Source organism: Phyllobates terribilis, unplaced genomic scaffold (genome assembly GCF_046119375.1).
Source record: "Phyllobates terribilis strain yellow unplaced genomic scaffold, ASM4611937v1 Scaffold_2__4_contigs__length_985480577, whole genome shotgun sequence".
Taxonomy (NCBI): Eukaryota; Metazoa; Chordata; class Amphibia; order Anura; family Dendrobatidae; genus Phyllobates; species Phyllobates terribilis.
The window spans coordinates 712,643,282-712,664,195 of NW_027362762.1; positions in this window are offsets into that span (position 1 = coordinate 712,643,282).

Genomic DNA, 20,914 nt, shown 5'->3' on the forward strand with positions numbered 1-20,914 from the left:
GACGTAGATCTAGCACATATAGTACATTGACGCACCCACTTAATAACTTCCTTCTGCCATCCAGGCCACCAAAAACTGCGACCCACCAGTCTCTTGGTCTCAGAGATTCCGGGATGACCTGCCAACCGAGATTCGTGACACTCAACAAACAAATCTCTCCTAAAGGTCCCAGGCACAAACAACCTCCCATGAGGAGTGTTAGATGGGGCATTCTCCTGTGCTTTAAGAATCTCATCTTCCAAAACGGAGTCCAAAGCAGCTATCACAACACCTTCTTGTAAAATGTTCTCCTCTTTCTCAGCACCGACTATGGGAGAAAAACTGCGAGACGAGGCATCCGCCTTAACATTCTTAGTACTAGGGATGTAAGTAACGGAGAAATTAAACCGCGAGAAAAACAGTGCCCACCTAGCCTGACGGGCATTCAGGCGCTTGGCAGCATCAAGATATATCAGATTTTTATGATCCGTAAGAACCTGAACGGGAAACTCCGCACCTTCCAAGAAGTGGCGCCAGTGTTCAAATGCGAGTTTAATAGCCAATAATTCCCGATTACCAATATCGTAATTCAGTTCAGTCTCCGAAAAATTTTTTGAAAAAAAGGCACAGGGATGTAATCCATCCCCGTTATCCTGAGACAATACTGTGCCAACCCCCACAGAGGAAGCATCAACCTCAACCAAAAACGGCTTAGTCACATCAGGCTGCATAAGGATGGGAGCAGAGGTGAACCTCTCCTTGAGATACACAAAAGCTTCAATGGCCTCAGAAGACCACTGAACCGCATCAGCACCTTTCCTGGTGAGATCGGTCAGAGGTTTGACAATACTAGAAAAATTTTTTATGAATTTTCTGTAATAATTGGCGAAACCTAAAAACCTCTGTATCGATTTCAAACCAATAGGCCTAGGCCATTCCTGTACAGCTTGAACTTTAACCGGGTCCATCTCAAAACCTTCGCTGGAGATAATGTAACCCAAAAAACTAATTCTCTGTACAGCGAACTCACATTTCTCCAGCTTAGCAAAAAGCGAATTGTCCATTAATAACTGTAATACCTCACGTACGCTCCGCCAATGAGACTCCAGATCCGGCGAATAAATCAAAATGTCATCCAAATACACAACCACATTTTTGCCGATCAAAGGTCTAAGGATGTCATTAATAAGATTCTGAAAAAATGCAGGAGCATTAGTAAGACCAAAAGGCATAACCAGATTCTCAAAATGACCCACAGGAGTGTTAAAAGCAGTCTTCCATTCGTCACCCTCCTTCATGCGCAACAGATTGTATGCCCCCTTAAGGTCAATTTTAGAGAACCACTTGGCCCCCATTAACTGGTTAAACAGATCAGGAATCAATGGCAGTGGGTAAGGATTGCGTACAGTAATTTTGTTAATCTCACGAAAATCCAGACCAGGACGTAAACCGCCGTCCTTTTTTTTTACAAAAAAAAATCCAACCGCCACAGGAGACTTAGAGGGCCTAATGTGACCGGCGGCCAAACTTGTCTGTATGTATTCCTCCAAAGCCTTTCTCTCAGGAATAGTAAGGTTAAATAAACGACTTTTAGGAAGAGTCGCTCCAGGGACAAATTCAATAGAACAATCATAGTCTCTATGGGGAGGCAAAACCTGCGATTCCTTCTCAGAAAAAACTCTCCAAAAATCCTGAATAGGAACAGGCAATTCTCCCCTATACAAAGCTGCAATACGCCCGTTACAACACTTGTCATAACATTTATGGCTCCAGGATTTAATTTCACTGATAGACCAATCCAGTACAGGATTGTGAAATTTTAACCAGGGCAATCCCAATATTACTGGAGAAGGCAAGTTATTCAAAACTACCAAATCCAATTTCTCATGGTGAACACCATTAATAGTGAGAGGAAATTCACAGACCTTGAGAGTAATATTCTTCAAAGGGGAACCATCCACAGAAACCACAGCAATGGGGGATGATAAAGGCTCGGGTTTTAAATTGAGTCTTTCCAAGAATCCCCCATCAATTACATTCAGAGTAGACCCACAATCAACAAACACCCGAAATTCCATTAATTTTTCCTGAGCAATCGTGGAAGCAGCTAAAAATACACCCTTGGAATTTAAACAGGCAATACGGGCATGACTGACCATTTTTTTTTCTTTCTTCATACGAAGCTCACAGCCTTTAATCAAATGACCAGATTTTCCGCAATAGAAACACAAGCCTTCAGAAAATCTACGGTCTTTTTCTTGAGAGCGAGGTGCCACCGATCCAATCTCCATCGGTTCACCACTGTTAGTACACACATTCTCATAACCAGAAACTGACATAGCAGAGGATTTGCTCTCATTAACCCTTGCACGCAGTCTCCTATCCACCCGTATAGCTAATTGCATAGCCTGTTGCAAATCTTCAGGTGTAGGATAAGCAATTAGCAGGTCTTTAACCCTTTCATTGAGCCCAGCAAGAAATAGACTTTTCAGAGCAGAATCGTTCCACCCTGTTTGAGTAGACCAACGACGGAAATGAGTACAATATTTTTCCACATTACCTGATCCCTGTTTCAAACATCTCAACTCAGTCTCAGCTGATGCGACACGGTCAGGATCATCATATAATAGTCCCAAAGCAGAAAAAAAACTATCCACTGATCTGAAGCATGTATCACTAGGTTGCAAAGAAAAGGCCCACTCCTGAGGCTCTTTGCGCAAAAGTGACATTATGAACCCTATGCGCTGGGATTCATCCCCAGAGGACTTGGGTCTCAAACGAAAATACAATAAGCAAGCATTTTTAAATGAAAAAAATTCTCGGTGTTCACCAAAAAATAAATCCGGAAAACATACCTTAGGCTCCAAGAAATGTGCTCCAGGACAGTTACTCACGTGCTGACGGAGCTCGGCCACCTCCAGAGAGAGTCCCTGCAGGTGTTTAGCCAAATCCTGAACCGACACCATGATGGAACAGAAAAATCTTTCCTTAGAGAATTTGCGGGCTGGACTTACTGTTATGTTCTGCTACCAGAGCTAAGGAAAGAGAGGAGATCTGTCCCTACGATAGAACTCAGCTGAATCCCTACGATGTAACAGGGAACCTGATCCTACGATCAGACCTGCTAAAGTCCTAAGCTAGTCTGTACGGAGACCTATAGATGGGGGAAGGAATCCCTACAAGTACTAAGGACTGGGAGGAAAATGGGACACCTCCTAACAGAAATAGTAGCAAACAGACAAACAAACAAAATATATAGAACATAGAGGTCAGTAGACCAAGCAAACTAACAGAGTAAGATACAGAGCACAGGCTAGCTATAAAGTAGTTATACAATGAAGTCCAGCAAAGCCAGAAGGGCGGAGCAGGATTAAATAGGCCAACAAGGTCATGTGACCAGCAAAGGAAAAAACCTAAGAGCAAGGTTCTAACAGCTTGCTCTTTCTAAGATGGCTTCCTATTTATACTCTCCCTGTCATGTGCTCCCCTAAGCTGCTTTCTCCGCCACACCTACTACATAGGACCCTCCGGCCAGCTAGGGACCTGGGACTGTGCTCTCCCTTAGGAGCAATCTCGCCCTACCCCAACTGCGGGTATGTGTTGGATGCAGGTGTTAGGGTTCCGAGCCATACTCCTTCCTTACCTGAGGGTGAGATATCACACCTCTGGGTGAGGTGCAGTACCTCGGTGGCGACTGAACCCTCAGGGGTGCCACACACCCTTCTGTACAGTTTTGAAATGGCGACGAAGATGTTTAGTGCTGACGATGCCATTATCAGCATGACTATTCGGTGATTTACATGCTGGAGCACACATTAAACAGAATTCAGAGTCAGGTGGTGGGAAAAGAGGAGGTGGAGGAAGTAGAGGAGGAGTCGTATGCAGAAGGGATAATATCTACAAGGTCCAGACGGTCGGCAGCACCGAGGCTGCAGGCATGGGAGGCTGGGGGAGAGGGATTAACCAGGGCGCATGGTAGCAGCCAAACTGTTGAGGAAGGTGCAGGAGCCAAGGAAGAAGTGGAGGACGAACTTGCGATGGGCATGGAAGACTCATCAGATGAGGGAGATCTTGATCACATTTCTGTTGTGCGAGGTTGGGGGGAGAGGGCAGAGGAAGGAAGCATGATTCTTACCTCGCTACCAACACAACAAGGACTTGGTCCTCCTGGATGCGCAAGACACATGAGTGCCTTCTTGCTGCACTACCTGCAACATGACCCTCGGATTGTCAGAATTCGAAGTAATTCCGACTACTGGGTTGCCACACTCTTAGATCCCCGGTACAAAAGTAAATTTGCCAAAATAATTCCTTCCATAGAAAGGGATTCACGCATGCAGGGGTATCAGCAGAGGCTGTTGCAGAATCTTACATGTGCTTTTCCAAAAAACACCAGTGGTGCACGTAGTGAATCTCACAGTTCTAACTTGCCAACCGTGGGACTGTCGAGTCTTCATCACTCAAACAGTAACAGTAACACAGTATCTGCGGGTAACAGCAATTTTGTGGAATCGTTTCACCACTATTTTAGACCATCCTTTGCAAGGCCACAGGAGACAAGAAGTCTGACACATAGTCAACGCCTAGAGAGGATGGTATAGGAGTATCTCCAAGTGAACATCGAAGCCATGACTGTGTCACTGGACTCTTGCTCATTTTGGGATTCCAATCTGGAAAAGTGGCCGGAGCTCGCCACTCACGCCTTGGAGATTTTGTAATGCCCTGCAGCCAGCGTTCTCTCTGAACGTGTGTTCAGCGCTGCTGGTGGTGTGCTGACAGATAAGCACACGCGGCTGTCCACTGAGAATGTGGACAGACTCCCGTTCATAAAGATGAACAAATCATGGATCCGCAAGGACTTTTCTACCCCTGTGTCATCCTGGGGAGACTAAAAGCTTGAGGATTTGGTAAAATCACCTCACCAACCGTTTTAAGCAAATCTGGGGCAATTGATGTCACTTAAGTGGTGTCTGTGCCAAAATTTTTGAAAACATGGAGACTCTTTTTGGAGTCCCCTTGCTGTGTTTAACGTGACATTGGCATCGTCAATTCCAGGTCGGTTGGTCACCACCCCCCTTTTAACCGTAAGAAACTACATACAATATGGCTTGGGGTAACACAGATGGTTGAGTCTGAAGAGCTGTTTACTCAGTGGTCTGCTGCAAAGCTTCAGTGTCTGCTAGTCAGCGTAGAACTTTTATCTGCATCTAGCCTAGGCAAAACTTTGGGCATAGTAGCCCAGCTGTGAAGCAAGCTGCACCGCCTGTGTATCTAATTAGAATTTTTAACTGCATTTAGCCCAGGCAATACTTTGGGCGTAGTAGCCCAGCTGCGAAGCAAGCTGCACCGCCTGTGTATCTAATAAGAATTTTTAACTGCATCTAGCCTAGGCAGAATGTGGGGACCCCCAGCCAAACCCAGACGCTCAGCCCCCCTACCGCCCCCCTTTCCTTGACAATACAATAATGTAACTCTTACAACTGGATGGGTGAGGATCGGTCACAGCTTTATTAACTCTTTATACTCATTCCATTAGAAAGGCATTTATTTCTAAAATAATTCAGCTTGTTGCAGCCAGCCCAGGGTCTCCACACCGGCAAGTTGGCCAACAAGTGTAACTCTCCAACATGTCCTTTTTATTTCCAGGCAACGGAGGATCCTGCGTACTCGTATGCAGGACTCTGACCCCCATCCATCACTCTTAACGCTTGTTCCACTCCATCCTGGAGTCCTGACTGGAATATGTCCAGTCCAATATCCATTAAGTGAACACCGTCGGGCCGTATAAGGCCTGCTTTATCTCCTTCCAATTGTCTGTGTTGTATCACTACACCGCCTCTGTCTCTTCTAAATTTTGCCATCCGAATATTTATTACCCGCCTTGTCCGTTAGATGGCCATGATGTCTCGGTCACCTTGCCATACCGCTATCGGCACAATCTCTGACCATACTATACTTAGTTTGTGAAAAATTGTCTGAAGCGCTCAGTGTCTCGTTTCATTATTGCCATTAGTTATGCACTCTTTGATGACCTAGGTCGTTTCCCCCGGCCTGTATAACTAAGATGACCGGACCTCTTGCCTCTCTCCCTACCTTGATTACCTCCATTAGTACCTGTGGCCATAGCAGGCCTCTAATACCTCTCCAGTTGAAATATGTGTTATGAAACTCTAATTTCCTCCCACCTGGGCGGACTTTCACCCTTTTTTCTGCCCAATATCTATACGAGTGGCCCATCACCCACACTGTTGGCTTAGCGTCACCTGTAAAAGAAACAAACCACGTTAGGATGACAAGTCAGGTCTTATGTATCTCGCCAAACACGTGGATCGCCATCTACCTATGCTCTGAACTTCCGTTTCTGACAGTGCTGCTCTTGCTGCTTCCGTGGCCGCGCCTATGCGGAATGAGTGTGTCCCGTAGTCTTTGGGGTGGTTCCCTGCCGATGTTAGGCATTTATTAAAATTAGCTTGGAACTGGTATCTTGATAATGGCGTTCCATCAATGTGTGACAGGAAGAAATTACTTTGTGATCTGATGGTTATATATGTTTTTACTATTGTTACCTGACTCAGTGTACCGTTTGTCGGTTGTAGAAGTACCCAAGTGCCCCTGCCCGCTGGAACCGTTTTCAATTTGCGTATGCGTAGACGTATTGCAATATTGGCGATGGCTACGTCCTGGTGTAATAAGCCTCCACTGGTGGTAATTTTGGATTGAGAGACTAATGCGCTTAGGCATAGCGCCACGAAGAAGGCGATCACAAATGCAGTAGACAGTAGTGTTGCTTCAAATTGTGAGTGTCATGTTAATGGTGTTAGGGATATGATGTGAGAAATCAGTTTTAGTGACACGGGATGGGAGTTCTACACTCCTGACTTGGCTGACCCCTTTTCCACCCTTTTCCACCCATTTATATATAATGATGGTAGGGTATGAGATATATTTTTGTCTTTTGTAGGTTTTGCTTCTTTTTGCTAGTGTGAACATGCTCCTATTTATTGCATGTCTACCATCTTAGACCTCAGTTCACATTGCTTGGTTTTTTGTCTTGTTTGCATTCTGTGCAATTTAAGGGTGTGGCATCCCCTTTGTTGAGCTGATTAGTATATATGTAGCTTACCACGGGCCTAGGTGGTCTGGAGTTGGGACCCGGTCCTATTTGTCTACCCTTTTATATGCATTACTTCAACTTTGATATACAGTAAGGTTTTTAATATAGACAGTATAGGTACCGTCCCAATTTAGGGTCACCTTGCCGCTGGTGGGACGGCTTGTATACTTTTTTTGATCAAAAATAGTTCACTAAGTACCCTATATTTATTATGCAACTTTGCTTTACATTTATATATAATGATGGTAGGGTATGAGATATATTTTTGTCTTTTGTAGGTTTTGCTTCTTTTTGCTAGTGTGAACATGCTCCTATTTCTTGCACGTCTACCATCTTAGACCTCAGTTCACATTGCTTGGTTTTTTGTCTTGTTTGCATTCTGTGCAATTTAAGGGTGTGGCATCCCCTTTGTTGAGCTGATTAGTATATATGTAGCTTACCACGGGCCTAGGTGGTCTGGAGTTGGGACCCGGTCCTATTTGTCTACCCTTTTATATGCATTACTTCAACTTTGATATACAGTAAGGTTTTTAATATAACCAGTATAGGTACCGTCCCAATTTAGGGTCACCTTGTCGCTGGTGGGATGGCTTGTATACTTTTTTTGATCAAAAATAGTTCACTAAGTACCCTATATTTATTATGCAACTTTGCTTTACATTTATATATAATGATGGTAGGATATGAGATATATTTTTGTCTTTTGTAGGTTTTGCTTCTTTTTGCTAGTGTGAACATGCTCCTATTTCTTGCATGTCTAACATCTTAGACCTCAGTTCACATTGCTTGGTTTTTTGTCTTGTTTGCATTCTGTGCAATTTAAGGGTGTGGCATCCCCTTTGTTGAGCTGATTAGTATATATGTAGCTTACCACGGGCCTAGGTGGTCTGGAGTTGGGACCCGGTCCTATTTGTCTACCCATTTATATGCATTACTTCAACTTTGATATACAGTAAGGTTTTTAATATAGACAGTATAGGTACCGTCCCAATTTAGGGTCACCTTGCCGCTGGTGGGACGGCTTGTATACTTTTTTTGATCAAAAATAGCTCACTAAGTACCCTATATTTATTATGCAACTTTGCTTTACATTTATATATAATGATGGTAGGGTATGAGATATATTTTTGTCTTTTGTAGGTTTTGCTTCTTTTTGCTAGTGTGAACATGCTCCTATTTCTTGCATGTCTACCATCTTAGACCTCAGTTCACATTGCTTGTTTTTTTGTCTTGTTTGCATTCTGTGCAATTTAAGGGTGTGGCATCCCCTTTGTTGAGCTGATTAGTATATATGTAGCTTACCACGGGCCTAGGTGGTCTGGAGTTGGGACCCGGTCCTATTTGTCTACCCTTTTATATGCATTACTTCAACTTTGATATACAGTAAGGTTTTTAATATAGACAGTATAGGTACCGTCCCAATTTAGGGTCACCTTGCCGCTGGTGGGACGGCTTGTATACTTTTTTTGATCAAAAATAGTTCACTAAGTACCCTATATTTATTATGCAACTTTGCTTTACATTTATATATAATGATGGTAGGGTATGAGATATATCTTTGTCTTTTGTAGGTTTTGCTTCTTTTTGCTAGTGTGAACATGCTCCTATTTCTTGCATGTCTACCATCTTAGACCTCAGTTCACATTGCTTGGTTTTTTGTCTTGTTTGCATTCTGTGCAATTTAAGGGTGTGGCATCCCCTTTGTTGAGCTGATTAGTATATATGTAGCTTACCACGGGCCTAGGTGGTCTGGAGTTGGGACCCGGTCCTATTTGTCTACCCTTTTATATGCATTACTTCAACTTTGATATACAGTAAGGTTTTTAATATAGACAGTATAGGTACCGTCCCAATTTAGGGTCACCTTGCCGCTGGTGGGACGGCTTGTATACTTTTTTTGATCAAAAATAGTTCACTAAGTACCCTATATTTATTATGCAACTTTGCTTTACATTTATATATAATGATGGTAGGGTATGAGATATATTTTTGTCTTTTGTAGGTTTTGCTTCTTTTTGCTAGTGTGAACATGCTGCTATTTCTTGCATGTCTACCATCTTAGACCTCAGTTCACATTGCTTGGTTTTTTGTCTTGTTTGCATTCTGTGCAATTTAAGGGAGTGGCATCCCCTTTGTTGAGCTGATTAGTATATATGTAGCTTACCACGGGCCTAGGTGGTCTGGAGTTGGGACCCGGTCCTATTTGTCTACCCTTTTATATGCATTACTTCAACTTTGATATACAGTAAGGGTTTTAATATAGACAGTATAGGTACCGTCCCAATTTAGGGTCACCTTGCCGCTGGTGGGACGGCTTGTATACTTTTTTTGATCAAAAATAGTTCACTAAGTACCCTATATTTATTATGCAACTTTGCTTTACATTTATATATAATGATGGTAGGGTATGAGATATATTTTTGTCTTTTGTAGGTTTTGCTTCTTTTTGCTAGTGTGAACATGCTCCTATTTCTTGCATGTCTACCATTTTAGACCTCAGTTCACATTGCTTGGTTTTTTGTCTTCTTTGCATTCTGTGCAATTTAAGGGTGTAGCATCCCCTTTGTTGAGCTGATTAGTATATATGTAGCTTACCACGGGCCCAGGTGGTCTGCAGTTGGGACCCGGTCCTATTTGTCTACCCTTTTATATGCATTACTTCAACTTTGATATACAGTAAGGTTTTTAATATAACCAGTATAGGTACCGTCCCAATTTAGGGTCACCTTGCCGCTGGTGGGATGGCTTGTATACTTTTTTTGATCAAAAATAGTTCACTAAGTACCCTATATTTATTATGCAACTTTGCTTTACATTTATATATAATGATGGTAGGGTATGAGATATATTTTTGTCTTTTGTAGGTTTTGCTTCTTTTTGCTAGTGTGAACATGCTCCTATTTCTTGCATGTCTACCATCTTAGACCTCAGTTCACATTGCTTGGTTTTTTGTCTTGTTTGCATTCTGTGCAATTTAAGGGTGTGGCATCCCCTTTGTTGAGCTGATTAGTATATATGTAGCTTACCACGGGCCTAGGTGGTCTGGAGTTGGGACCCGGTCCTATTTGTCTACCCTTTTATATGCATTACTTCAACTTTGATATACAGTAAGGTTTTTAATATAGACAGTATAGGTACCGTCCCAATTTAGGGTCACCTTGCCGCTGGTGGGACGGCTTGTATACTTTTTTTGATCAAAAATAGTTCACTAAGTACCCTATATTTATTATGCAACTTTGCTTTACATTTATATATAATGATGGTAGGGTATGAGATATATTTTTGTCTTTTGTAGGTTTTGCTTCTTTTTGCTAGTGTGAACATGCTGCTATTTCTTGCATGTCTACCATCTTAGACCTCAGTTCACATTGCTTGGTTTTTTGTCTTGTTTGCATTCTGTGCAATTTAAGGGAGTGGCATCCCCTTTGTTGAGCTGATTAGTATATATGTAGCTTACCACGGGCCTAGGTGGTCTGGAGTTGGGACCCGGTCCTATTTGTCTACCCTTTTATATGCATTACTTCAACTTTGATATACAGTAAGGGTTTTAATATAGACAGTATAGGTACCGTCCCAATTTAGGGTCACCTTGCCGCTGGTGGGACGGCTTGTATACTTTTTTTGATCAAAAATAGTTCACTAAGTACCCTATATTTATTATGCAACTTTGCTTTACATTTATATATAATGATGGTAGGGTATGAGATATATTTTTGTCTTTTGTAGGTTTTGCTTCTTTTTGCTAGTGTGAACATGCTCCTATTTCTTGCATGTCTACCATTTTAGACCTCAGTTCACATTGCTTGGTTTTTTGTCTTCTTTGCATTCTGTGCAATTTAAGGGTGTAGCATCCCCTTTGTTGAGATGATTAGTATATATGTAGCTTACCACGGGCCCAGGTGGTCTGCAGTTGGGACCCGGTCCTATTTGTCTACCCTTTTATATGCATTACTTCAACTTTGATATACAGTAAGGTTTTTAATATAACCAGTATAGGTACCGTCCCAATTTAGGGTCACCTTGCCGCTGGTGGGATGGCTTGTATACTTTTTTTGATCAAAAATAGTTCACTAAGTACCCTATATTTATTATGCAACTTTGCTTTACATTTATATATAATGATGGTAGGGTATGAGATATATTTTTGTCTTTTGTAGGTTTTGCTTCTTTTTGCTAGTGTGAACATGCTCCTATTTCTTGCATGTCTACCATCTTAGACCTCAGTTCACATTGCTTGGTTTTTTGTCTTGTTTGCATTCTGTGCAATTTAAGGGTGTGGCATCCCCTTTGTTGAGCTGATTAGTATATATGTAGCTTACCACGGGCCTAGGTGGTCTTGAGTTGGGACCCGGTCCTATTTGTCTACCCTTTTATATGCATTACTTCAACTTTGATATACAGTAAGGTTTTTAATATAGACAGTATAGGTACCGTCCCAATTTAGGGTCACCTTGCCGCTGGTGGGACGGCTTGTATACTTTTTTTGATCAAAAATAGTTCACTAAGTACCCTATATTTATTATGGAACTTTGCTTTACATTTATATATAATGATGGTAGGGTATGAGATATATTTTTGTCTTTTGTAGGTTTTGCTTCTTTTTGCTAGTGTGAACATGCTCCTATTTCTTGCACGTCTACCATCTTAGACCTCAGTTCACATTGCTTGGTTTTTTGTCTTGTTTGCATTCTGTGCAATTTAAGGGTGTGGCATCCCCTTTGTTGAGCTGATTAGTATATATGTAGCTTACCACGGGCCTAGGTGGTCTGGAGTTGGGACCCGGTCCTATTTGTCTACCCATTTATATGCATTACTTCAAATTTGATATACAGTAAGGTTTTTAATATAGACAGTATAGGTACCGTCCCAATTTAGGGTCACCTTGCCGCTGGTGGGACGGCTTGTATACTTTTTTTGATCAAAAATAGCTCACTAAGTACCCTATATTTATTATGCAACTTTGCTTTACATTTATATATAATGATGGTAGGGTATGAGATATATTTTTGTCTTTTGTAGGTTTTGCTTCTTTTTGCTAGTGTGAACATGCTCCTATTTCTTGCATGTCTACCATCTTAGACCTCAGTTCACATTGCTTGTTTTTTTGTCTTGTTTGCATTCTGTGCAATTTAAGGGTGTGGCATCCCCTTTGTTGAGCTGATTAGTATATATGTAGCTTACCACGGGCCTAGGTGGTCTGGAGTTGGGACCCGGTCCTATTTGTCTACCCTTTTATATGCATTACTTCAACTTTGATATACAGTAAGGTTTTTAATATAGACAGTATAGGTACCGTCCCAATTTAGGGTCACCTTGCCGCTGGTGGGACGGCTTGTATACTTTTTTTGATCAAAAATAGTTCACTAAGTACCCTATATTTATTATGCAACTTTGCTTTACATTTATATATAATGATGGTAGGGTATGAGATATATCTTTGTCTTTTGTAGGTTTTGCTTCTTTTTGCTAGTGTGAACATGCTCCTATTTCTTGCATGTCTACCATCTTAGACCTCAGTTCACATTGCTTGGTTTTTTGTCTTGTTTGCATTCTGTGCAATTTAAGGGTGTGGCATCCCCTTTGTTGAGCTGATTAGTATATATGTAGCTTACCACGGGCCTAGGTGGTCTGGAGTTGGGACCCGGTCCTATTTGTCTACCCTTTTATATGCATTACTTCAACTTTGATATACAGTAAGGTTTTTAATATAGACAGTATAGGTACCGTCCCAATTTAGGGTCACCTTGCCGCTGGTGGGACGGCTTGTATACTTTTTTTGATCAAAAATAGTTCACTATGTACCCTATATTTATTATGCAACTTTGCTTTACATTTATATATAATGATGGTAGGGTATGAGATATATTTTTGTCTTTTGTAGGTTTTGCTTCTTTTTGCTAGTGTGAACATGCTCCTATTTCTTGCATGTCTACCATTTTAGACCTCAGTTCACATTGCTTGGTTTTTTGTCTTCTTTGCATTCTGTGCAATTTAAGGGTGTAGCATCCCCTTTGTTGAGCTGATTAGTATATATGTAGCTTACCACGGGCCTAGGTGGTCTGCAGTTGGGACCCGGTCCTATTTGTCTACCCTTTTATATGCATTACTTCAACTTTGATATACAGTAAGGTTTTTAATATAACCAGTATAGGTACCGTCCCAATTTAGGGTCACCTTGCCGCTGGTGGGATGGCTTGTATACTTTTTTTGATCAAAAATAGTTCACTAAGTACCCTATATTTATTATGCAACTTTGCTTTACATTTATATATAATGATGGTAGGGTATGAGATATATTTTTGTCTTTTGTAGGTTTTGCTTCTTTTTGCTAGTGTGAACATGCTCCTATTTCTTGCATGTCTAACATCTTAGACCTCAGTTCACATTGCTTGGTTTTTTTTCTTGTTTGCATTCTGTGCAATTTAAGGGTGTGGCATCCCCTTTGTTGAGCTGATTAGTATATATGTAGCTTACCACGGGCCTAGGTGGTCTGGAGTTGGGACCCGGTCCTATTTGTCTACCCTTTTATATGCATTACTTCAACTTTGATATACAGTAAGGTTTTTAATATAGACAGTATAGGTACCGTCCCAATTTAGGGTCACCTTGCCGCTGGTGGGACGGCTTGTATACTTTTTTGATCAAAAATAGTTCACTAAGTACCCTATATTTATTATGCAACTTTGCTTTACATTTATATATAATGATGGTAGGGTATGAGATATATTTTTGTCTTTTGTAGGTTTTGCTTCTTTTTGCTAGTGTGAACATGCTCCTATTTCTTGCATGTCTACCATCTTAGACCTCAGTTCACGTTGCTTGGTTTTTTGTCTTGTTTGCATTCTGTGCAATTTAAGGGTGTGGCATCCCCTTTGTTGATCTGATTAGTATATATGTAGCTTACCACGGGCCTAGGTGGTCTGGAGTTGGGACCCGGTCCTATTTGTCTAAGCTTTTATATGCATTACTTCAACTTTGATATACAGTAAGGTTTTTAATATAGACACTATAGGTACCATCCCAATTTAGGGTCACCTTGCCGCTGGTGGGACGGCTTGTATACTTTTTTTGATCAAAAATAGTTCACTAAGTACCCTATATTTATTATGCAACTTTGCTTTACATTTATATATAATGATGGTAGGGTATGAGATATATTTTTGTCTTTTGTAGGTTTTGCTTCATTTTGCTAGTGTGAACATGCTCCTATTTCTTGCATGTCTACCATCTTAGACCCTCAGTTCACATTGCTTAGTTTTTTGTCTTGTTTGCATTCTGTGCAATTTAAGGGTGTGGCATCCCCTTTGTTGAGCTGATTAGTATATATGTAGCTTACCACGGGCCTAGGTGGTCTGGAGTTGGGACCCGGTCCTATTTGTCTACCCTTTTATATGCATTACTTCAACTTTGATATACAGTAAGGTTTTTAATATAGACAGTATAGATACCGTCCCAATTTAGGGTCACCTTGCCGCTGGTGGGACGGCTTGTATACTTTTTTTGATCAAAAATAGTTCACTATGTGCCCTATATTTATTATGCAACTTTGCTTTACATTTATATATAATGATGGTAGGGTATGAGATATATTTTTGTCTTTTGTAGGTTTTGCTTCTTTTTGCTAGTGTGAACATGCTCCTATTTCTTGCATGTCTACCATCTTAGACCTCAGTTCACATTGCTTGGTTTTTTGCCTTTTATGGATTGTCTGATGATGAATCTCTTTGTCACATCTCCCCAATTCAGTAGTTGGAAGTGAAATGTTACTCCGGTCAGACAACGCTGCGCTGACGCCCCAGATATGCCCCTCATCATTAGCTGGTGGAGAAATTCTATGGTGACTTGTAATCTGGCTTGTTCACATTGGTCAACCCATCTGCCTACTACTAGTCGTGTCCACTCTTCCCTTGCCTTACCATATGCTTGCCACATCGACGGGGCAACAGACGCTCTGATTAATGGCATCAACTATTCGCCACTAGATCCCATAGGGAGGGTGGGCAACTGTTGCCCGATGGGTGGGCATTGGGGAGGAGCTCTGTGAAAATCTGCCAATTGAATTGTGATAAAGCGTTAGCAGCAGCGTTAGACCCCTCAGCATCGTGGCTAGCGCAAACCCATACATTGTATTTTAGGCACAGGAATGCTAGCCGGCGTAGTAGGCCTAGCACTGGAAGAGACGATGATGCCATCTTATAAATGCAGTGCGCTAGGCTGGTGTTTTTTGATATGAAGCGTATATTTTTGTTAGCCAGGCGCGCGCCCCATATTTCTATTGCTACCACTATTGGGAAGCAAAATTATTTTCCAGGCTAGATGCAGCTAAAAATTATTAATAATTTCAAAGCTGGTGGAGCTTGGTATAGATGGCCTAATACAATGAGTACCACACACTGCTACTATGCCCAGAATTATTTTACAGGCAAGATGCAGCTTAAAATTATAAGTAATTTGAAAGCTGATGGAGCTTAGTATAGATGGCCTAATAGAATGAGTACCACACACTGCTAATATGCCCAAAATTATTTTACAGGCAAGATGCAGCTAAAAATTATTAGTAATCTGAAAGCTGGTGGAGCTTAGTATAGATAGCCTAATAGATTGAGTACCACACACTGCTAATATGCCCAAAATTATTTTACAGGCAATATGCAGCTAAAAATTATTTGTAATTTGAAAGCTGTTGGAGCTTAGTATAGATGGCCTACTAGAATGAGTACCACACACTGCTAATATGTCCAAAATTATTTTACAGGCAAGATGCAGCTAAAAATTATTAGTAATTTGAAAGCTGGTGGAGCTTAGTATAGATGGCCTAATAGAATGAGTACCACACACTGCTAATTTGCCCAAAATTATTTTACAGGCAAGATGCAGCTAAAAATTATTAGTAATTTGAAAGCTGGTGGAGCTTAGTATAGATGGCCTAATAGAATGAGTACCACACACTGCTAATATGCCCAAAATTATTTTACAGGCAAGATGCAGCTAAAAATTGTTAGTATTTGAAAGCTGATGGAGCTTAGTATAGATGGCCTAATAGAATGAGTACCACACACTGATAATATGCCCAAAATTATTTTACAGGCAAGATGCAGCTTAAAATTAGTAGTAATTTGAAAGCTGGTGGAGCTTAGTATAGATAGGATAACAGAATGAGTACCACACACTGCTAATATGCCCAAAATTATTTCACAGGCAAGATGCAGCTAAAAATTAGTAGTAATTTGAAAGCTGGTGGAGCTTTGTTTAGATGGCCTAATAAAGTGAGTACCACACACTGCTAATATGCCCAAAATTATTTTACAGGCAAGATGCAGCTAAAAATTATAAGTAATTTGAAAGCTGATGGAGCTTAGTATAGATGGCCTAATAGAATGAGTACCACACACTGCTACAAGCCCAAAATTATTTTCCAGGCAAGATGCATCTAAAAATTATTAGTAATTTGAAAGCTGGTGGAGCATAGTATAGATGGCCTAATAGACTGAGTACCACACACTGCTAATATGCCCAAAATAATTTTACAGGCAAAATGCAGCTAAAACTTATTAGTAATCTGAAAGCTGGTGGAGCTAAGTATAGATGGCCTAATAGAATGAGTACCATACACTGCTAATATGCCCAAAATTATTTTACAGGCAAGATGCAGCTAAAAATTTGTAGTAATTTGAAAGCTGGTGGAGCTTAGTATAGATGGCCTAATAGAATGAGTACCACACATTGCTAATATGCCCAAAATTATTTTACAGGCAAGATGCAGCTAAAAATTATTAGTAATTTGAAAGATGGTGGAGCTTAGTATTGATGGCCTAATAGAATGAGTACCACACACTGCTAATATGCCCAAAATTATTTTACAGGCAAGATGCATCTAAAAATTAGTAGTAATTTGAAAGCTGGTGGAGCTTAGTATAGATGGCCTAATAGAATGAGTACCACACACTGCTAATATGCCCAAAATTATTTTACAGGCAAGATGCAGCTAAAAATTATTAGTAATTTGAAAGCTGGTGAAGCTTAGTATAGATGGCCTAATAGAATGAGTACCACACACTGCTAATATGCCCAAAATTATTTTACAGGCAAGATGCAGCTAAAAATTATTAGTATTGGAAAGCTGATGGGGCTTAGTATAGATGGCCTAATAGAATGAGTACCACACACTGCTAATATGCCCAAAATTATTTTACAGGCAAGATGCAGCTTAAAATTAGTAGTAATTTGAAAGCTGGTGGAGCTTACTATTGTTGGCCTAATAGAATGAGTACCACAAACTGCTAATATGCCCAAAATTATTTTACAGGCCAGATGCAGCTAAAATTTATTAGTAATTTGAAAGCTGGTGGAGCTTAGTATAGATGGCCTAATAGAATGAGTAACACACACTGCTAATATGCCCAAAATTATTTTACAGGCAAGATGCAGCTAAAAATTATTAGTAATTTGAAAGCTGGTAGAGCTTAGTATAGATGGCCTAATAGAATGAGTACCACACACTGCTAATATGCCAAAAATTATTTTCCAGGCAAGATGCAGCTAAAAATTATTAGTAATTTGAAAGCTGGTGGAGCTTAGTATAGATGGCCTAATAGAATGAGTACCACACCCTGCTAATATGCCCAAAATTATTTTACAGGCAAGATGCAGCTAAAAATTATTAGTAATTTGAAAGCTGGTGGAGCCTAGTATAGATGGCCTAATAGAATGAGTACCACACACTGCTAATATGCCAAAAATTATTTTCCAGGCAAGATGCAGCTAAAAATTATTAGTAATTTGAAAGCTGGTGGAGCTTAGTATAGATGGCCTAATAGAATGAGTACCACACACTGCTAATATGCCCAAAATTATTTTACAGGCAAGATGCAGCTAAAAATTTTTAGTAATTTGAAAGCTGGTGGAGCTTAGTATAGATGGCCTAATAGATTGAGTATCAAACACTGCTAATATGCCCAAAATTATTTTACAGGCAAGATGCAGCTTAAAATTAGTAGTAATTTGAAAGCTGGTGGAGCTTAGTATAGATAGGATAATAGAATGCGTACCACACGCTGTAAATATGCCCAAAATTATTTTACAGGCAAGATGCAGCTAAAAATTAGTAGTAATTTGAAAGCTGGAGGATCTTTGCTTAGATGGCCTAATAAAGTGATTACCACACACTGCTAATATGCCCAAAATTATTTTACAGGCAAGATGCAGCTAAAAATTATAAGTAATTTGAAAGCTGATGGAGCTTAGTATAGATGGCCTAATAGAATGAGTACCACACACTGCTACAAGCCCAAAATTATTTTCCAGGCAAGATGCATCTAAAAATTATTAGTAATTTGAAAGCTGGTGGAGCATAGTATAGATGGCCTATTAGACTGAGTACCACACACTGCTAATATGGCCAAAATTATTTTACAGGCAAAATGCAGCTAACAATTATTAGTAATCTGAAAGCTGGTGGAGCTAAGTATAGATGGCCTAATAGAATGAGTACCACACACTACTAATATGCCCAAAATTATTTTACAGGCAAGATGCAGCTAAAAATTATTAGTAATTTGAAAGCTGGTGGAGCTTAGTATAGATGGCCTAATAAAATGAGTACCACACACTGCTAATATGCCCAAAATTATTTTACAGGCAAGATGCAGCTTAAAATTAGCAGTAATTTGAAAGCTGGTGGAGCTTAGTATTGTTGGCCCAATAGAATGAGTACCACAAACTGCTGGTATGCCCAAAATTATTTTACAGGTAAGATGCAGCTAAAAATTATTAGTAATTTGAAAGCTGGTGGAGCTTAGTATAGATGGCCTAATAGAATGAGTACCACACACTGCTGATATGCCCAAAATTATTTTGCAGGCAAGATGCAGCTAAAAATTAGTAGTAATTTGAAAGCTGGTGGAGCTTAGCAAAGATGGCCTAATAGAATGAGTACCACACATTGTTAATATGCCCGAAATTATTTTACAGGCAAGATGCAGCTAAAAATTATTAGTAATTTGAAAGCTGGTGGAGCTTAGTATAGATGGCCTAATAGAATGAGTACCACACACTGCTAATATGCCCAAAATTATTTTACATTCAAGATGCAGCTAAAAATTAGTAGTAATTTGAAGGCTGGTGGAGCTTAGTATAGATGGCCTAATAGAATGAGTACCACACACTGCTAATGTGCCCAAAATTATTTTACAGGAAGATGCAGTTAAAAAGCTAAAAATTATTACTAATTTGAAAGCTGGTGGAGATTAGTATAGATGGCATAATAGAATGAGTACCACACACAGCTAATATGCCCAAAATTATTTTACAGTCAAGATGCAGCTAAAAATTATTAGTAATTTGAAAGCTGGTGGAGCTTAGTATAGATTGCCTAATAGAATGAGTACCACATGCTGCTAATATGCCCAAAATTATTTTACAGGCAAGATGCAGCTAAAAATTTGTAGTAATTTGAAAGCTGGTGGAGCTTAGTATAGATGGATTAATAGAATGAGTACCACACACTGCTAATATGCCAAAAATTATTTTACAGGTAAGATGCAGCTAAAAATTAGTAGTAATTTGAAAGCTGGTGGAGCTTAGTATAGATGCCCTAATAGAATGAGTACCACACACTGCTAATATGCCCAAAATTATTTTACAGGCAAGATGCAGCTAAAAATTATTAGTAATTTGAAAGCTGGTGGAGCTTAGTATAGATGGCCTAATAGAATGAGTACCACACACTGCTAATATGCCCAAAAGGTTTTATTGGCTAGTTGCAGTAAAAAATTTGTATTACATACACAGGTGGTGTAGCTTGCAACACAGGAAGGCTACTCCACTGACTAACACACACTGCAAGAGGCCCAAAAGGATTTGCTTAGCTAGATTTAGCCAAATGCTGTGAAAAGGACTTGCACAGCACTAAAACAGACCTGACTGGCAAAAAGTGATATCAATTGATGTAACCTAGCCCTCAAAAGGGCTGCAATTCCATCTAGTCACTACTCCCAACCTATCTGTCTATTTAAGAGCACAGACGTGCCTGCTAAAAGTACTAGGAACTGCTGTAACCTAAGCCTCAAAAGGGCTGCAATTACAAACTAGTCCCTACTCCCTAAACCTTTCTGCCTATTTAAGAGAAAATTCGCTTGCAATTCACAGTTACACAATATAGCGCTAACATCAGCAGCACTCATCGGCAGCAGTGAGAAAACGGTGGCGACGGGGAAAATAGCTGGGTCTTATGGCGAACAGTTCGATTCGAACACCGCTCATCTCTAGTGCTCAATCGGATTCAGTTCTGGGGAACGGGCAGGCCAGTCCATAGCTTCAATGCCTTCATCTTGCAGGAACTGCTGACACACTCCAGCCACATGAGGTCTGGCATTGTCCTGCATTAGGAGGAACCCAGGGCCAACCGCACCAGCATATGGTCTCACAGGGGGTCTGAGGATCTCATGTCGGTACCTAATGGCAGTCACGCTACCTCTGACGAGCACATGGAGGGCTGTGTGACTCTCCAAAGAAATGCCACCCCACACCATTACTTATCCACTGCCAAACCGGTCATGCTGAAGGATGTTGCAGGCAGCAGATTGCTCTCCACGGCATCTACAGACTCTGTCACATCTGTCACATGTGCTCAGTGTGAACCTGCTGTCATCTGTGAAGAGCACAGGGCGCCAGTGGCGACTTTGTCAATTTCTGGTGTTCTGTAGCAAATGCCAAGGGTCCTGCACCGTGTTGGGCTGTGAGCACAACCCCCATCTGTAGACGTCAGGCCTTCATACCACCCAAATGGAGTCGGTTTATAACTGATTGTGCAGAAACATGCAC